Source organism: Oryctolagus cuniculus, chromosome 11 (genome assembly GCF_051225735.1).
Source record: "Oryctolagus cuniculus isolate XC-2025 breed Fujian yellow rabbit chromosome 11, ASM5122573v1, whole genome shotgun sequence".
Classification (NCBI taxonomy): Eukaryota; Metazoa; Chordata; class Mammalia; order Lagomorpha; family Leporidae; genus Oryctolagus; species Oryctolagus cuniculus.
Window position 1 is genome coordinate 47,985,123 of NC_142877.1, and position 15,977 is coordinate 48,001,099.

Consider the following 15,977-nt stretch of genomic DNA (forward strand, 5'->3'; position numbering starts at 1 on the left):
ATTGTCAGCAGCATCTGGGCCACAGCCTGACTGCTCTGAACCCCATCTCCTTCCATGCCTATGCAATGTGATTTCAGGCCCTCAACTCCCACTCTCCATTATGCACCTGAGCCTTCCTTTCCATCACATACCTAGACGTGTTCCCTAGAGATGACCATGTATGTGCTCAAGCCCCAAATGGAGACACCATCACACGTCTGAGACCCCCCAAAAAGGAACATGGAAGCAAGTGTCACTCAAGCTCTGCCTCCAACTCCACCCCATGTGAACACTGAATTAGGGCTCTGCCCCTTCTCTACAAAAGGACAAGCCCATTTTTGGTGAAGGCAGCAGTTCTTCCTTTCTCATGAAAAGAGGTTCACCACACTCAGGTCTGAGCGGGCACTGGCCCTTTAAATAAATCCTGCTTTTCTGTACACCTTTAAGCTTCTTCCTTGAACTCTTTCACAGGCGGAGGAAAGAGCCTGGAACAAGCCCCACTGGGAGGCCCCTTATCCCACAACGTAAGGAGTCAAGAGGGAATGCAGGGAGAGAGGTTCAGAAGGCCCCTGTGGCATGCTGAACAAGGAATGGCTGCACAGAGATGGTATTGGTAAAGGGGCTGAGAAGTGATCAGATTTGGAGCACATTTTGAAGACAGAGCGACAGGATTTGCTGAAGGACTGGAGATGGAGTACGAGGAAAAGAGAGGCTGGAAGTTTTTGGACTGAGAAATGGGATGAAACATGGTGGCCTATAGAAGAGAAAGCATATTTAGGGGTAAAAATCAAGGGTTCTTTTGTATATCCAAGTCTGAGATGTCTATTATACTGTCATCTAAGTAGACAATCAAATGTCTTTCAGAGGAGAGAGGGTACTTACTTGGGAGCCATTAGCATGCAGATTGTATTTATAGCAATAGGCTTGAATAAGATTGCCTAGGGAGGAAATGAATGCAGACAGAAAAGTCAATGACTGAGGCTGCTGGTACTCCTCAACATCTCAATGTCACAATCAAAGGTATGGCTAGCAAAGGATCCTGGGAAAGAACTGCTGGTGAAATTTAAGGGGAAAACCAGCAGAGCATGGATTTCCCAGAAAAAAAAAAAACACAGATAAAAGTGTTTCAAGACGTAGTGATCAACAATGTGAAATGCTGCCGAGAGTCAAATTTTGCAGAGTTAAGTAAGATTATGCCTTCCTTTTGCTGTTACATTATTTCTCAATGGTGGAAACACTAATGCTCCTAGCAATCCTTCCTCCTTCTTTCTGATTTCTAACTTGCACAGGCTACAAAATACATAACCAAGCTTTCTTAAAACTATATGCAAAGTAACTGTCGAAATATTCTGAAAAGAATGTTAGGGTCTCCAATAAGCAAAGTCAATGATTTTTAGTGAATGAATTTTGTCACAAATTATTTATCCTCAACTATGACCAAGGAAGCTGAAGTTCTTGGTAACTGAATTCTAAAAAGTCTGGAACAGCACATACAAGTTGGAAAATGATGAATACATCACACACTAGCAATGCTTTAAAGTATGACCATATCCAAAGAAGGAAAAAAAAATAAACAAAAAGGCCCACATCATTCATAAAAACCAAAAGCTAACTCCTTTCGACAGTTTTCACAGATGCATGTTTGATTCATTATGGATGGACAGAAGATAACAAAGTCACATTAATACATAAAAATAATGCAAAATTTAAACTACTTACCAGCAAGCACAAGGGTGATATTCAGTACAATGGATATTCCACAAAATAGACCAACTCTAAAAGTAGTCCATGCTGGTGCCAGCTGTGAACAGAACAACAGCACTTTGGGTATAGGTCAAAATATTATAATATAATAGTAGTATAGAGCCTCAAAGTTCTGTCATGAACATTTTACTTTATGGTCTGAATTTCTATAAATCTGAACCACAGAACCATCTATCTTTCATCATCTTATAATAATTGTAATAGAGTTGCCAGTTAATTGAATTCTATAGAGAAACCTGAGTCTCAAAATAAGATTAAAATCTTAGGCATAAAATTATATGCACACTAAATTTTTGGTGGAGGAGAAATTTAAAAGACAATTTAATGTTTACAATGTATACATCTCTAAATTTTGTGAGTTGCTGATACTCAAAGTTTGCCTACTTTGTACTATGAATACTAGAGTTAATAGTAAAATAAGAACACTTATTTTCTGTCAGGATTTATTTTGTAGTACTTTTTAAATTACTTTATTATTTTCATATATTCGAAAGGTATAGAGAAAAAGAAAGACTAAGACAGACAAACACAGATTTCTGTCATCTACTGGTTCATTCTTTAAATGCTTGTAACAGCCAAGGGTGTGCCAAGTCAAATCCAGCAACCCAGAATGCAATGCAGGATCCCTCACATGGGTGGCAGGGACTGAACTATGAGCCGTGTCCTGCTGCCTCCCAGCATGTGCATCAACAAGATAGTGGAATTCCAAGCACAGCCAGGACCTGAGCCAAGGCACTCTGCTATGAGATGTGGGCATCTCAAGCAGTAGCATAACCACTGCCTGCCTCCTGATGTAATTTAAACGAACCTTTCGAGAGAAAGTACATATCCTCAAGAGACTGGAAAATCAGTCATAAAATAAGAATTTCCAGATTTCGTTAAGTTTAAAATATATTTTTCTCTGTTACAATCTAACTTTTACATAGACAGTGATTTGTATTTATTTATTTATTTTTTATTTATTTATTTTTTGACAGGCAGAGTGGACAGTGAGAGAGAGAGACAGAGAGAAAGGTCTTCCTTTGCCGTTGGTTCACCCTCCAATGGCCGCCGCGGCCGGCGCGCTGCGGCCGGCGCACTGCACTGATCCGATGGCAGGAGCCAGGTGCTTTTCCTGGTCTCCCATGGGGTGCAGGGCCCAAGAACCTGGGCCATCCTCCACTGCACTCCCGGGCCACAGCAGAGAGCTGGCCTGGAAGAGGGGCAACCGGAACTAGAACCCGGTGTGCCAGCGCCGCAAGGCGGAGGATTAGCCTAGTGAGCCGTGGCGCTAGCCTATAGACAGTGATTTTTAAAACTACTGTTTTTTTTTTTTTTAATAAATAAAATGAAGTATCTTAGGTTTTAACCATAAAGGGGGTTGGGGTGTTGGGGTGTAGCAGGTTAAAGCCCTGTGTGGGGAAGTGCTAGGGATAAAGCCCCACCTCCACTTCAGGCAGTTTCCTGTTAACCTGCATCTGAGGAGGCAGCAGATAAAGGCTCAAGTCGCTGGGTCTCTGCCATTCATGTGGGAGATCCAGATGCAGTTCCTGACTCCTGATTTCTGCAAGGCCAAATCCCTGCTATTTTTTCCATATGGAAAGTGAACCAACACCAACAGGTAGAAACTCTCTCTCTCTCTCTCTCTCTCTCTGCATTTCATATAAATAAATAAACTTCAAAAAATTAAAAGGGATGACACACATGAAGAAAGATAATCTTATGGATAAATATTTATAATGAATGTTATAAAAAGTTTTATTGATATTAGAGGTGGTACTAAATTTCAGGTATTTAAAAGTTTTCTAAAAATCTTTTAAAAATATTGAGACTCAATCTTTCTTACTTATTATTTATCAGTAAAAGGTATCAGACTGGAAACATCCAGAGGAAGATGGTCATGTTATTTTAAACAAATTATCTTTAGTTTCAAAAACTGCAAAATTTATCACATACACCAAAAAATGTATACCAGTGAACTCAGACTGGTAGTAATGAATAGTAACAGAGCACTACACAGTACCTAGTACTCTTCTTTAGAAGCAGAATGTGCCATTAGCTTTGAAGTCATAACAGCTCCCGACCCAAAAACCTGCCCGCCTTACCAGATAACAATTTCCATGCTTTCTTTACCTTAATGCCTCTACATACATTCCTAAATACCTACATCTTTTAAAATTAGTTACTAGCAGTTTTATTCAGATATAACTAATTAAAATAAATACGTACTTTAAGGATATAATTTGTTTTTCTTTTGTTTTAAAATTTTTCTATAATTTACGAAGTTTGACTATGACATGCCTATTTTAAAAACTGCATTATTGATTAAACTGACAGAAACTACACATACTGGGTACAATTTATCTATCACCACAATCAAGACAATGAACATACCTATGACTTCCAAGCATTTCCTCATGCCTCTTCTTAGCCTTTCCCTTCAAACCATACTGCTCTACCTCTGATGTATGTTTTGTCACAATATATTAGTTTGCATTTTCCAGACACTTGGGTAGGTGGAATCACAAGCATTATACTGTTGTTTTTTGGGTCTGCATTCCTTCTGTCAGCATAAGGCATTTGAGAGTCATCCATTTTGCTGCATTAAAAGTAAGTTATTCCTTTTATTGCTGAGTACTAAATCATTGTATGGATATATCATAAATTGTTTATCATTCACATATTAATGGACATTTGGATTTTTAATCAGTTTTAGCTTCTTATAAATACAGTTGCGATGAATGTTTATGTATCACCTTTATATGAACATACACTTACATTTAGGTAAATATTTAGGAGTATAAACGATCATGTTAAAAGTGTAGTGGTGGGGGGCCAACGCTGTGGTGTAGTAGGCTAAGCCTCCACCCGTGGAGCCATCATCCCATATGGGTGCTGGTTCATGTCTCGGCTATTCACCTGGAGATCCAGCTCTCTGCTATGGCCTGGGAAAGCAGTGGAGGACGGCCCAAATGCTTGGGCCCCTGCACCCGTGTGGGAGACCCAGAGGAAGCTCCTGGCTTTGAATCAGCCCAGCTCCAGCAGTTGAGGCCATTTGGGGAGTGAACCAGTGGATGGAAGAACATTTTCTCTGTCTCCCCCCTCTCTGTCTGTAACTCTGCCTCTCAAGTAAATAAATAAAATTTAAAAAAATTAAAAGTGTAGTGTTTATACCATTTTACATTGCATCACAGCATATGAAAACCGAAAACTCTTGTTCCTCCAATATTTATTATGATTACTTTTTAAATTTCAGCTGTTCTAATAGGTATTATAGCATTACTGGTTTACTATATAATGATATTGAGCATCTTGTCACATGCTAATATTTTTACCTATATGTACTTGATAAAGTTCCTATTTACCTTCCCCTCCCCCACCCCAGCTTTTCTTTTCTTTCTTTTTTTTTTTTTTTGACAGGCAGAGTGGACAGTGAGAGAGACAGAGAGAAAGGTCTTCCTTTTCCCGTGGTTCTTTAATGTTTTGTAGTTTTCATTGTACAGATCTTTGACATTCTTAGAAAAAATTATTCCAAGCTATTTGTTTTGTAGCTATTGTGAATGGGATTGATATTATAAATTCTTTCTCAGCCATGGCATTGTCTGTATATACAAAGGCTATTTATTTTTGTGTGTTAATTTTATATCCTGCCATTTTACCAAACACTGTATGAGTTCCAATAGTCACTTAGTGGAGTCTTTTGGATCCCCTAAATATAGAATCATGTCATAATTAAGCTTCAAGTTTTATTCAATTCAGCAATATTTCATAGTTTTTACTATGAATGTCTTGGACATCTTTTGTCAGAATTATCCCTACATATTTCATATTTTGATGGTATTTTTTTTTTTTGACAGGCAGAGTGGACAGTGAGAGAGAGAGACAGAGAGAGAAAGGTCTTCCTTTGCCGTTGGTTCACCCTCCAATGTCCGCCGCTGCAGCCGGCGCACCGCGCTGATCCGATGGCAGGAGCCAGGATCCAGGTGCTTTTCCTGGTCTCCCATGGGGTGCAGGGCCCAAGCACCTGGGCCATCCTCCACTGCACTCCCTGGCCATAGCAGAGAGCTGGCCTGGAAGAGGGGCAACCGGGACAGAATCCGGCGCCCCAACCGGGACTAGAACCCGGTGTGCCGGCGCCGCAAGGTGGAGGATTAGCCTATTGAGCCACGACGCCGGCCTTGATGGTATTATAAATAGCACTGTTTCTGTTTCCAACTGTTCTTGCTATTGTATAAACACACAAATGAGTAGAATGCTTATCTTGTATTCTACAAAGAGCTCTTTTATTGGTTCTTATTAGTTCTTATAAACCCATAGACTCACTGGATTTTCTACAAAGATCATCCCCGTCAATGGCAGAAAAATCTCAAAAGTTTTACTTCATCATTTCTAATCTAAATGCCATTTATTTCTTTTTCTAATTTTACAATGATGGCTACCCTCAGCAGCACAATGTTGAACAGAAGTGGTAAGGGAAAATATCCTTTTTGGTTCATAGCCTTGGGGAGAAAGTATTCAGTGTTTTACCATTAACTATGGTATTAATTATAGATTTTTCATAGGTGCCTCTTATTAAGTTATGGAAGCTCTTTCTGTTATTGATTTCACTTCCACTGTAGTCAAAGAATATATCATGTACAATTTAAGTCCTTGTAAATTCATTGGAATTTATTTATGATACAGAAGATATCACCTAATAGAGACTTAATAGAGTCTTTTATTTGGTATAACCGATAGATTTTAGATAATGTTATATAGCAGTCCAACAGATATGAACACACTGTATCATTTAAAAAAGTAATCATTTCGAGAAACCAAAGCTAGTATGTCATTAAAAATAAACAAGAGAGGGAATACACGCAGGTTAAAAAGAGAATGTTGGGGTAACATTATAATTCATTATGAACAAAAATCTGGCATCTTATTTTTTAAAACTAAAATAATAACAGTAACAACTACATAAAAATGTGTCTGAAATTCTTGCTTTAAGGTTATGAAACCAGCTAAACAGATTGTGCTGATTACTACAAAGGTAAAAGCAAACAAACCACTAGACATAATACTAACCTGAGCAGCTCCCAAAGGGTGAACAGGTAAATGCTTCATAGCTTTTTGTCTGTCACCATCTTCAAGTTCATTGGTCACTACAGCCTAGAAAGATGTTATTAAATTATGAAATGAGTTATACCAAATTTCAACCTTGCATTAATCATTATGCAACATTTGTATACATTGTTTTGTGATAATCTCTTGAAGAGTTTATATTGACAAAGCAAAAGAAAAAAAATCCTAAGACTATTGTATTGAGGGCCAGCATGGTGGCACAGCAGGTTAAGCTGCCACCTGCAAAGCTAGCATCCCACAGGGGCACCGGTTGGAATCCTTACTACTCCACTTATGCACCCACGTGGGAGACCCAGAGGAAACTTCTGGCCCAACCCCAAATGTGGTGGCTATTTGGAATGTGAAACAGTAGATGGAAGATCTTTCTGTCTCTGTAACTCTGCCTTTCAAATAAATAAAAATTAAATTAAAAAAGACTATATGTATTGAAAGCTACCAACTCTTTGGAGAATAGGAATGAGGAAGTATTTCTTTAAAAATAAGACATGAATGTGATTGCAGATACATGGTTGGTAAGTGGGATTATTATACCTCAGTTTCAGAGATGAGCTGGTTCATTTTCTTGCATGTATAAAATGGGGCTACTTCTACATGAGCCACTCACCAATCTGCTCCATGAGATGTTTCCAGGATCTTGTCATGCCTTTTAAGGATTTCTTGAAATCCTGTAAAATTCAGATTCTACAGGAAGAAATGAAAAACACAACCATAAAATCTACCATCACCAAAGATGAAAACCAATAAGCACTAAGCTGCCTAGACAAAAAGTGAGTACACTGGGAGATGTAATGCTCCTGTGTAAAGAATACTTCCAGAAAAGGTTTTGCATGTATCACACACTAAATACATTTCTTTATTTCTCTGCTTCTTGAGGGACTAGTATAGATGTGCATTTTCTCACCTACCACGTGAGCATGTATGTATCAGCAAGGAAACGGAAGATCAGCTATTTCTCTTAAAGTACATTCTCCTTCCCTTCCTTCTCACTTTGTGGATAGTGGTGTGTGGTCAGTCAGTAGAAAGGAGTAAGTGACTACATTTTGGTTCAGCTGATGGTGGCTAGGAACCCCCCATCTTCTCTCAGTTTCAATTTTTTTTTACATGCAGAGTTAGACAGTGAGAGAGAGAGAGACAGAGAGAAAGGTCTTCCTTCCATTGGTTCACCCTCCAAATGGCCTCTAAGGCAGGCACACTGTGCTGAACTGAAGCCAGGAGCCAGGTGCTTCTTCCTGGTCTCCCATGGGGGTGCAGAGCCCAAGTACTCAGGCCATCCTCCACTGCCTTCCTGGGCGACAGCAGAGAGCTAGACTGGAAGAGGAGCAACTGGGACAGAATCCAGCACCCAAACTGGGACTAGAACCCGGGGTGCTGGCGCCTCAGGCAGAGGATTAGCCAAGTGAGCTGTGGCTCCGGCCCCTCAGTTTCTACAATCACAAAATACCATACTTCTGGGGCACTGGGTCGAGTCCTGGATACTCCATTTCTGATCCAGCTCCATGCTAATGCACCTGGGAAAGCAGTGGAAGATAGCCCCAGTGTTTGGACCCCTACCCCTGGGAGACCTGGAAGATGCTCCTAACTCTTCGTTTTGGATCAGCCCAGATCTTGCTGTTGTGGTCATTTGAGGAGTGATCCAGCGAATGGAATATCTCTCTCCCCTTCACTCTATTACTCTGCCTTTTAAATGAATAAAAAAGTCTTTAAAAAATATACCATACTTCTTTACAGTATCAAATTCTATCATGCTTTACAAAAAAGTAGGAAGTCATGTACTTGCAAAGTTAAATTACAAACCAGAGGTCTCCCAAGATGACTCATCAACTATCCCTGTCAGTAAAAAAATTAGCACTCACTGCAAATAGGCCTTGCTTGCTTCTTTATAGTTTTCCCTCGTACTTCACTCTACTTGGAGTGCATGTGTCATAACTTGGAGGCAGTTTTTAGTCAATCTTCTGTCATTCTCAAAAGAAACACATTCTTACAGAATAACACATGTGTACAGAATAAACCCAAAAAACTCGGAATAGAACACAATTTCTATAGTTAAAAACTATTCTTGCTTTCCCAAGGAGTATTTTATAATGATACAAAATGAATTGATACTGAATTTTACAGGGAATTTCTCTGTAACACACAAGCACAGAGCTAATGAACTAAGAAATGTTAATGTTTTTAAAGCATTATAGGAAAGTGGAATATATATTAATATATATTAATTAAAATTAAATTATAAAGCTTAAATTAAACATGGTAGAGGATGGGAGGCATCATGTTCTTTAAACTGTATATATGAAATAATGAAATCTGTTTTAATGATAAAAACACAAAGTTCAAAGAAAAGAAATGTATCATTGTATTATATATATATATTTTATAATGTGAAGTTTTCTATTAAATTATCTTCCCTTGAGTTTGTATGTGAATGATAACTCTTAAGTTACCAAAGGAAAAAACTCTGAATTTTTCAAAGAGGAAGATGGAAATACATGCATTGCATTAACAATTTATATAGTTATTTCAGATATGAAACTTTAGTTACTCTTAATTTTGAAATTCTTATATCCCAGGTATTGCTTTTATAGCATAATTTAGCTTTCTATGTGGTATATCATCCTATGATGATCCTAACCACTCATCTAAGTAACAACCAAAAGAATAAAATGAAAAAAGTATATCGTCTATAAATATAAGGAAGTTGCACTTACCTATTTAAATAGCTTTCAATTAAATTCCTAATAAATTTAACTATGTCAAGAATGATGCAAGGAACAAAAAATAAATAAATGTCTTATATCTCTGTAATTTAGAAAAGCTGCAGTGTTAGAAACACTGAGTGATAGATGTAAGTGATAGATTTAAGTCCGTACTCACATTTGCCATATCCTGATTTCTGTTCTTTCTCAGGATCTTTAAAAAACAAACAAGCCGGCGCCGCGGCTCACTAGGCTGATCCTCCACCTAGCGGCGCCGGCACACTGGTTTCTAGTCCCGGTTAGGGTGCCGGATTCTGTCCTGGTTGCCCCTCTTCCAGGCCAGCTCTCTGCTGTGGCCCGGGAGTGCAGTGGAGGATGGCCCAGGTGCTTGGGCCCTGCACCCCATGGGAGACCAGGAAAAGCACCTGGCTCCTGGCTCCTGCCATCGGATCAGCGCAGTGCGCCGGCTGCAGCGCGCCAGCCGCGGCGGCCATTGGAGAGTGAACCAACGGCAAAGGAAGACCTTTCTCTCTGTCTCTCTCTCTCACTGTCCACTCTGCCTGTCAAAAAAAAAAATTTCAAAAAACAAACAAACAACAAAACAGCCATATTGCTGTTTTGACAGGTGCCTGTCAAGAATAAAGGTTCTTTTAGTGGCACATTAAAAAGTCCAGATCTTTTATTAATGTTCCTTGAAGGAAGTTTAACAATCCAACTGCTTTTGGAAAATTTTTGCTATTGCCTAGAAGGAACATAAATGTTCTTCCATCCCAGCAATGATTTGGAAGATATGTATTATTTCTTCTTTCTATCAGCATTATCAGAGTTGCTGCTAAAAATAGGACACAAATGGCTGCCCTGTAAAGCTACCCCAATTCAGAAATTTTTAGAAAATTAACCTTCAAAAACGGAAGTCCTGTTAGCACCGTTGTACTGCCTCTGATACTTGCTTTTTAGCCAATAAGGGCATCTGAAATCCCAACAACAACATGCTAAGGATTATTCTTTTCCAATGGACTCGTTTGTAGAGTTCCAGGTGAATCCCATCTCCAGGGATGTCTCATTTACTGCAAGGTGCCATTCACCTGGGTAAAATCTCATTACCTGACAGTTCTGCAGCAGGAACACTGAGGGAGAACTCGCTGAAGGCCAGTTTAAGGTCTTTATACTCCTGTGGTGGACACGTTCCTCACGGGACAGGGGGAGGACTGGTTTTCTAGTTGTCGCAGCGTAGTAACACCAGCAGTGTCGTTCTGAGCCTCCAGTGACGACTGCAGCTCATTCTGAAGTGTGGAGACCTGCGCTGAGCCTCTGCGAGCTTCTCTGTAAGAAAACAAGATCGTCCGATCAGGAAGATAACAAGGTGATGGAAGTTTTCAATGGGGCGGTGGTTAAAAAGCTGAGTGGGGCCGGCGCTGGGGCTCACTAGACTAATCCTCCGCCTGCAGTGCCGGTACCGTGGGTTCTAGTCCCGGTTGGGGCGCTGGTTCTGTACTGGTTGCACTTCTTCCAGTCCAGTTCTCCTGTTTATACCTGTTGTGTGTATTCTCACTAAACTAGGGTCTTTTTGCTTTTTATTTGTTAAACCCCTTATTCAGTGAAATATCAAGCCTTTTAGTGTAATGTAGATTTAAAATATGTTATCTCAAAAACTTGAAAAAAGAGAGAAAGGAAGAAGGAAGGAGGGTGGGAGGGAGAGAGCATAAGAGAGGAAGGGAACATCATTATGTTCTTAGAATTGTATCTACATGGGCAAGCGCCGTGGTGCACTGGGTTAATCCTCCACCTGCTGCACCAGCATCCCATATGAGTGCCGCTTCTAGTCCTGGTTGCTCCTCTTCCAATCCAGTTCTCGGCTATGGCCTGGGAAAGCAACAGAAGATGGCCCAAGTGCTTGGGCCCCTGCACCCTCATGGGAGACCAGGAAGAAGCACCTGGCTCCTGGCTTTGGATCAGTGCAGCGCCAGCTGTGGTGGCCATTTGGGGAGTGAACCAACGGAAGGAAGACCTTTCTCTGTCTCTCTCTCTCTCTCACTGTCTGCACTTCTACCTGTCAAATGAATAAATAACATCTTTTAAAAAAGAATTATTTCTACAAATCACACTGAATCTGTTAAAAATGAATTAGAAATGAAAATTAAACAGTCAAAAAACAAATAAAGTCAAAAGGATGGTAAAAAAAAGCATGGAGGACCAGGAATGTTAAAAGGTACATTTCTAAGAAAAAAAAAGGCTCAAAAATTCAAATGTAATTTGTAGATAATAGTATTTTCATTGCAGAGTTTTTGGTGTGATTAGAAATTACTACTGTGGTGGGCGCCGTGGCTCACTTGGCTAATCCTCCACCTGCGGCACTGGCACCCTGGGTTCTAGTCCCGGTTGGGGCACCGGATTCTGTCCCGGTTGCTCCTCTTTCGTCCAGCTCTCTGCTGTGGCCCGGGAAAGCAGTGGAGGATGGCCCAAGTGTTTGGGCCCTGCACCCGCATGGGAGACCAAGGGGAAGCACCTGGCTCCTGGCTTCAGATCAGCACAGTGCAGCAGCTGTAGTAGCCACTGAGGGGGTAAACCAACGGAAGGAAGATCTTTCTCTCTGTCTCTCTCGCTCACTGTATAACTCTGCCTGTCAAAAAAATAAATAAATAAAAAGAAGAAGAAAAAGAAATTACTACTGCAATTTTTTTCAAGCATTTACAGGTTTCAGTCAGGAGTTTATCTTACAAATTGACCATGTTTAACTACTCAATAATTTGTGAGATGTAAGTAGGTAGAGGTGAGTTAATAAGCTGAACTCGGAGCCGCGGGACTGAGCTGCGCAAGCTGCAGGGTCTGCGTGCAAGTGCTCAAAGGGGAGTGCAACAGCGGGGAGACTTGGGACGTCCAGGGCTCTGAGTCCACACATCGGCGCTGGAAGGGGAGCAGACCTGCGTGGAGAGCATGGGAGCCCACAGTTCGGGACACCAGCGGCAGACTCAACACACCAGTGCTGGAACGCAAGGTGAGCCGAACCTCAATAACCCGAGACACCGGCAGGCAAGCGGAGAGAGGAGACTAGAGGGAACGACCCCCGGAGGGGGGACTTCACCAAGCTAACTGGAAGAGAGAGAGAGGGGAAAAAAAAAGGTGACTGGTATGGACACGGGTTTCTCTCTCTCCGCTCACCTCTCAAGGGCGAGCAAGACAAAGAGCAGACGCCATCTTGGACATACGTCATAAGCAGAGCGACCTCAGGTCTGCACCGTCCCTGAGCCTAGCAGAAAAACCTGACTCTGGGCGGGGCGAATTAACAGGAGATTAGGACCTAGTAAATTTGTGGTGCTACTGAACTGAGACTGTGAAAAAAGAGACGGTGGGGGAGAGAACTCACGGAATTCACGTGAGCACTCTCCAGAGACGCTACAATTCTGTAACTTTGGCAACCCAGTGGGAGACTGAAGGAGAATTTGAGCCCACTCCGAGGGCCGAACAGATTCCCTGTGTGGTCCTTGGGAAAGAGCTTCCGATCTCTGGCTCCTGTGGGTATATCATTTGCCTGCTAACTACCTCCAACTTCGTTCAGCTGTGCAGAATAACTTCCCTTTTGAATCAAAAAAAAAAAAAAGAGAGAGAGAGAGGTTTACCACGCCCAACCTGGGAGTGTCACCTTTGGCACACCAAACAGAGCTCTCAGGCCACACCCATCTCAAGCCCTAAGACTCCATCAAAAACAGATAGTCCACTTAATCTAGAGTCATAGTATAACAAGAAAAAGCACCACAGTGAAGAAACCAAATATCTCCAATATGACAAATAACAAACGCAAAAACCAAGGTAATAAAAACAAGGAAGTCACCATGAAGCCCTCAAATGAAAAAGACACCCCAATTCAAGATTATGAGGATGATGACATAGAAGAAATGCAAGAAGCAGATCTCAAAAAATTGATAAGAACATTAAGAAGTTCTCAAAAACAAATTCTGGAACTACAGAAATCCTTAATGGACAAGATAGAAAATCTCTCTCGTGAAAATGAAATATTAAGGAGGAATCAAAATGAAACGAAACAACTAGTACAACAGGAAACTGGGATAGTGACTGAAGTGAAGAATTCAATAGATCAAATGAAAAACACAATAGAGAGCCTTACAAACAGAATGGGAGAAGCAGAAGAGAGAATATCAGACTTAGAAGACAGAGAACAGGAAAGGATACAGTCAGACCAAAGAAAAGACGAGGAAATTAGGAATCTAAAACATATTGTCGGGAATCTTCAGGATACTATTAAAAAACCCAACATTCGGGTTCTAGGAGTTCCTGAAGGCATGGAGAGGGAGAAAGGATTAGAAGGCCTTTTTAGTGAGATATTAGCAGAAAATTTCTCAGGTTTGGAGAAAGACAGAGAAATCCTAGTACAGGAAGCTCACAGAACCCCTAATAAACACGACCAAAAGAGATCCTCACCACGACACGTAGTAATTAAACTCTCCACAGTGAAACATAAAGAAAAGATCCTAAAATGTGCAAGAGAGAAACGTCAGATTACTCTCAGGGGATCTCCAATCAGACTCACAGCTGACTTCTCATCAGAAACTCTAAAAGCTAGGAGGGAATGGCGAGATATAGCCCAGGTACTAAGAGAGAACAACTGCCAGCCCAGAATATTATATCCTGCAAAGCTATCATTTGTGAATGAAGGTGAAATAAAGACTTTTCATAGCAAACAGAAATTGAAAGAATTTGTTGCCACTCGTCCAGCCCTGCAACAGATGCTTAAAGATGTGTTGCACACAGAAACACAGAAAAACGGTCATCAATATGAAAGAAGGTAAAGGAAGGAAACCAAGGAAGGAAACCTCACAGCAAAAGATCACAGGGAATTCAAAGCATATATTAGAACTTATCTTTGGCAAATGGCAGGGCAAAGTTACCACTTATCATTAGTCACTTTGAACGTGAATGGCCTGAACTGTCCAGTTAAAAGACACCGATTGGCTGATTGGGTTAAGGAACAAAACCCATCTATTTGCTGCTTACAAGAAACACATCTTTCCAAGAAAGATCCATACAGACTGAAAGTGAAAGGCTGGAAAAAGATATACCATGCCAACAGAAATGAAAAAAGAGCGGGCGTAGCCATCTTAATATCGGACAACATAAACTTTACCACAAAAACTGTTAAGAGAGACAAAGAGGGACACTATATCATGATTAAGGGATCAATTCAACAGGAAGATATAACAATTATCAATGTATATGCACCTAACTACAGGGCACCAGTTTATCTAAAAGATTTATTAACGGACTTAAAGGGAGACTTAGACCCCAATACAATAGTACTGGGGGACTTCAATACCCCACTCTCAGAAATAGACAGATCATCCGGTCAGAAGATCAACAAGGATACAGTAGATTTAAGCGACACTATAGCCCAAATGGATCTAACAGATATATACAGAACTTTCAATCCTACAGCTAAAGATTTTCCATTCTTCTCAGCAGTACATGGAACCTTCTCTAGGATTTTTTTTTTCTTTTTTGACAGGCAGAGTGGACAGTGAGAGAGAGAGAGAGACAGAGAGAAAGGTCTTCCTTTGCTGTTGGTTCACCCTCCAATGGCCTCCGCGGCCGGCGCGCTGCGGCCGGCGCACCGCGCTGATCCGATGGCAGGAGCCAGGAGCCAGGTGCTTTTCCTGGTCTCCCATGGGGTGCAGGGCCCAAGCACCTGGGCCATCCTCCACTGCACTCCCTGGCCACTGCAGAGGGCTGGCCTGGAAGAGGGGCAACCGGGACAGAATCCGGCGCCCCGACCGGGACTAGAACCCGGTGTGCCGGCGCCGCTAGGCGGAGGATTAGCCTAGTGAGCCGCGGCGCCGGCCCTTCTCTAGGATTGACCACATACTAGGCCATAAAGCAAGTCTCAGCAAATTCAAAAGAATTAGAATCATACCATGCAGCTTCTCAGACCATAAAGGAATGAAGTTGGAAATTAGCAACTCAGGAATCCCTAGAGCATACGCAAACACATGGAGATTGAACAACATGCTACTGAATGAACAATGGGTCATAGAAGAAATCAAAAGAGAAATCAAAAACTTTCTGGAAGTAAATGAGGATAACAGCACAACATACCAAAACTTATGGGACACAGCAAAAGCAGTGTTAAGAGGAAAGTTTATATCAATAGGTGCCTACATCAAGAAATTGGAAAGACACCAAATAGATGAGCTTTCAATTCACCTCAAGGATCTAGAAAACCTACAGCAAATCAGACCCAAATCTAGTAGGAGAAGAGAAATAATTAAAATCAGAGAAGAAATCAACAGGATTGAATCAAGAAAAACATTACAAAAAATCAGCCAAGCGAGAAGCTGGTTTTTTGAAAAAATAAACAAAATTGACACCCCATTGGCCCAACTAACTAAAAAAAGAAGAGAAAAGACCCAAATCAATAAAATCAGAGAT

General features: G+C 41.0%; 1 long non-coding RNA gene across 3 annotated transcripts; it reads right to left on the reverse strand.

Moving 5' to 3' along the window:
• Positions 1–1,694: 1,694 nt before the first annotated feature.
• Positions 1,695–13,073, reverse strand: LOC138844208 (uncharacterized). 3 transcript variants are annotated; one of them, XR_016217126.1, is made up of 5 exons: positions 12,699–13,073; positions 10,644–10,862; positions 7,451–7,527; positions 6,790–6,873; positions 1,695–1,780 (listed from the first exon to the last, which is right to left on the reverse strand). It is a non-coding gene; the product is annotated as an uncharacterized LOC138844208 (long non-coding RNA). The 3 variants fall into 3 exon arrangements; XR_016217127.1 differs by lacking the exon at positions 12,699–13,073 and adding an exon at positions 11,870–12,148; XR_016217125.1 differs by lacking the exon at positions 12,699–13,073 and having other exon boundaries at positions 10,644–11,255.
• Positions 13,074–15,977: the final 2,904 nt, after the last annotated feature.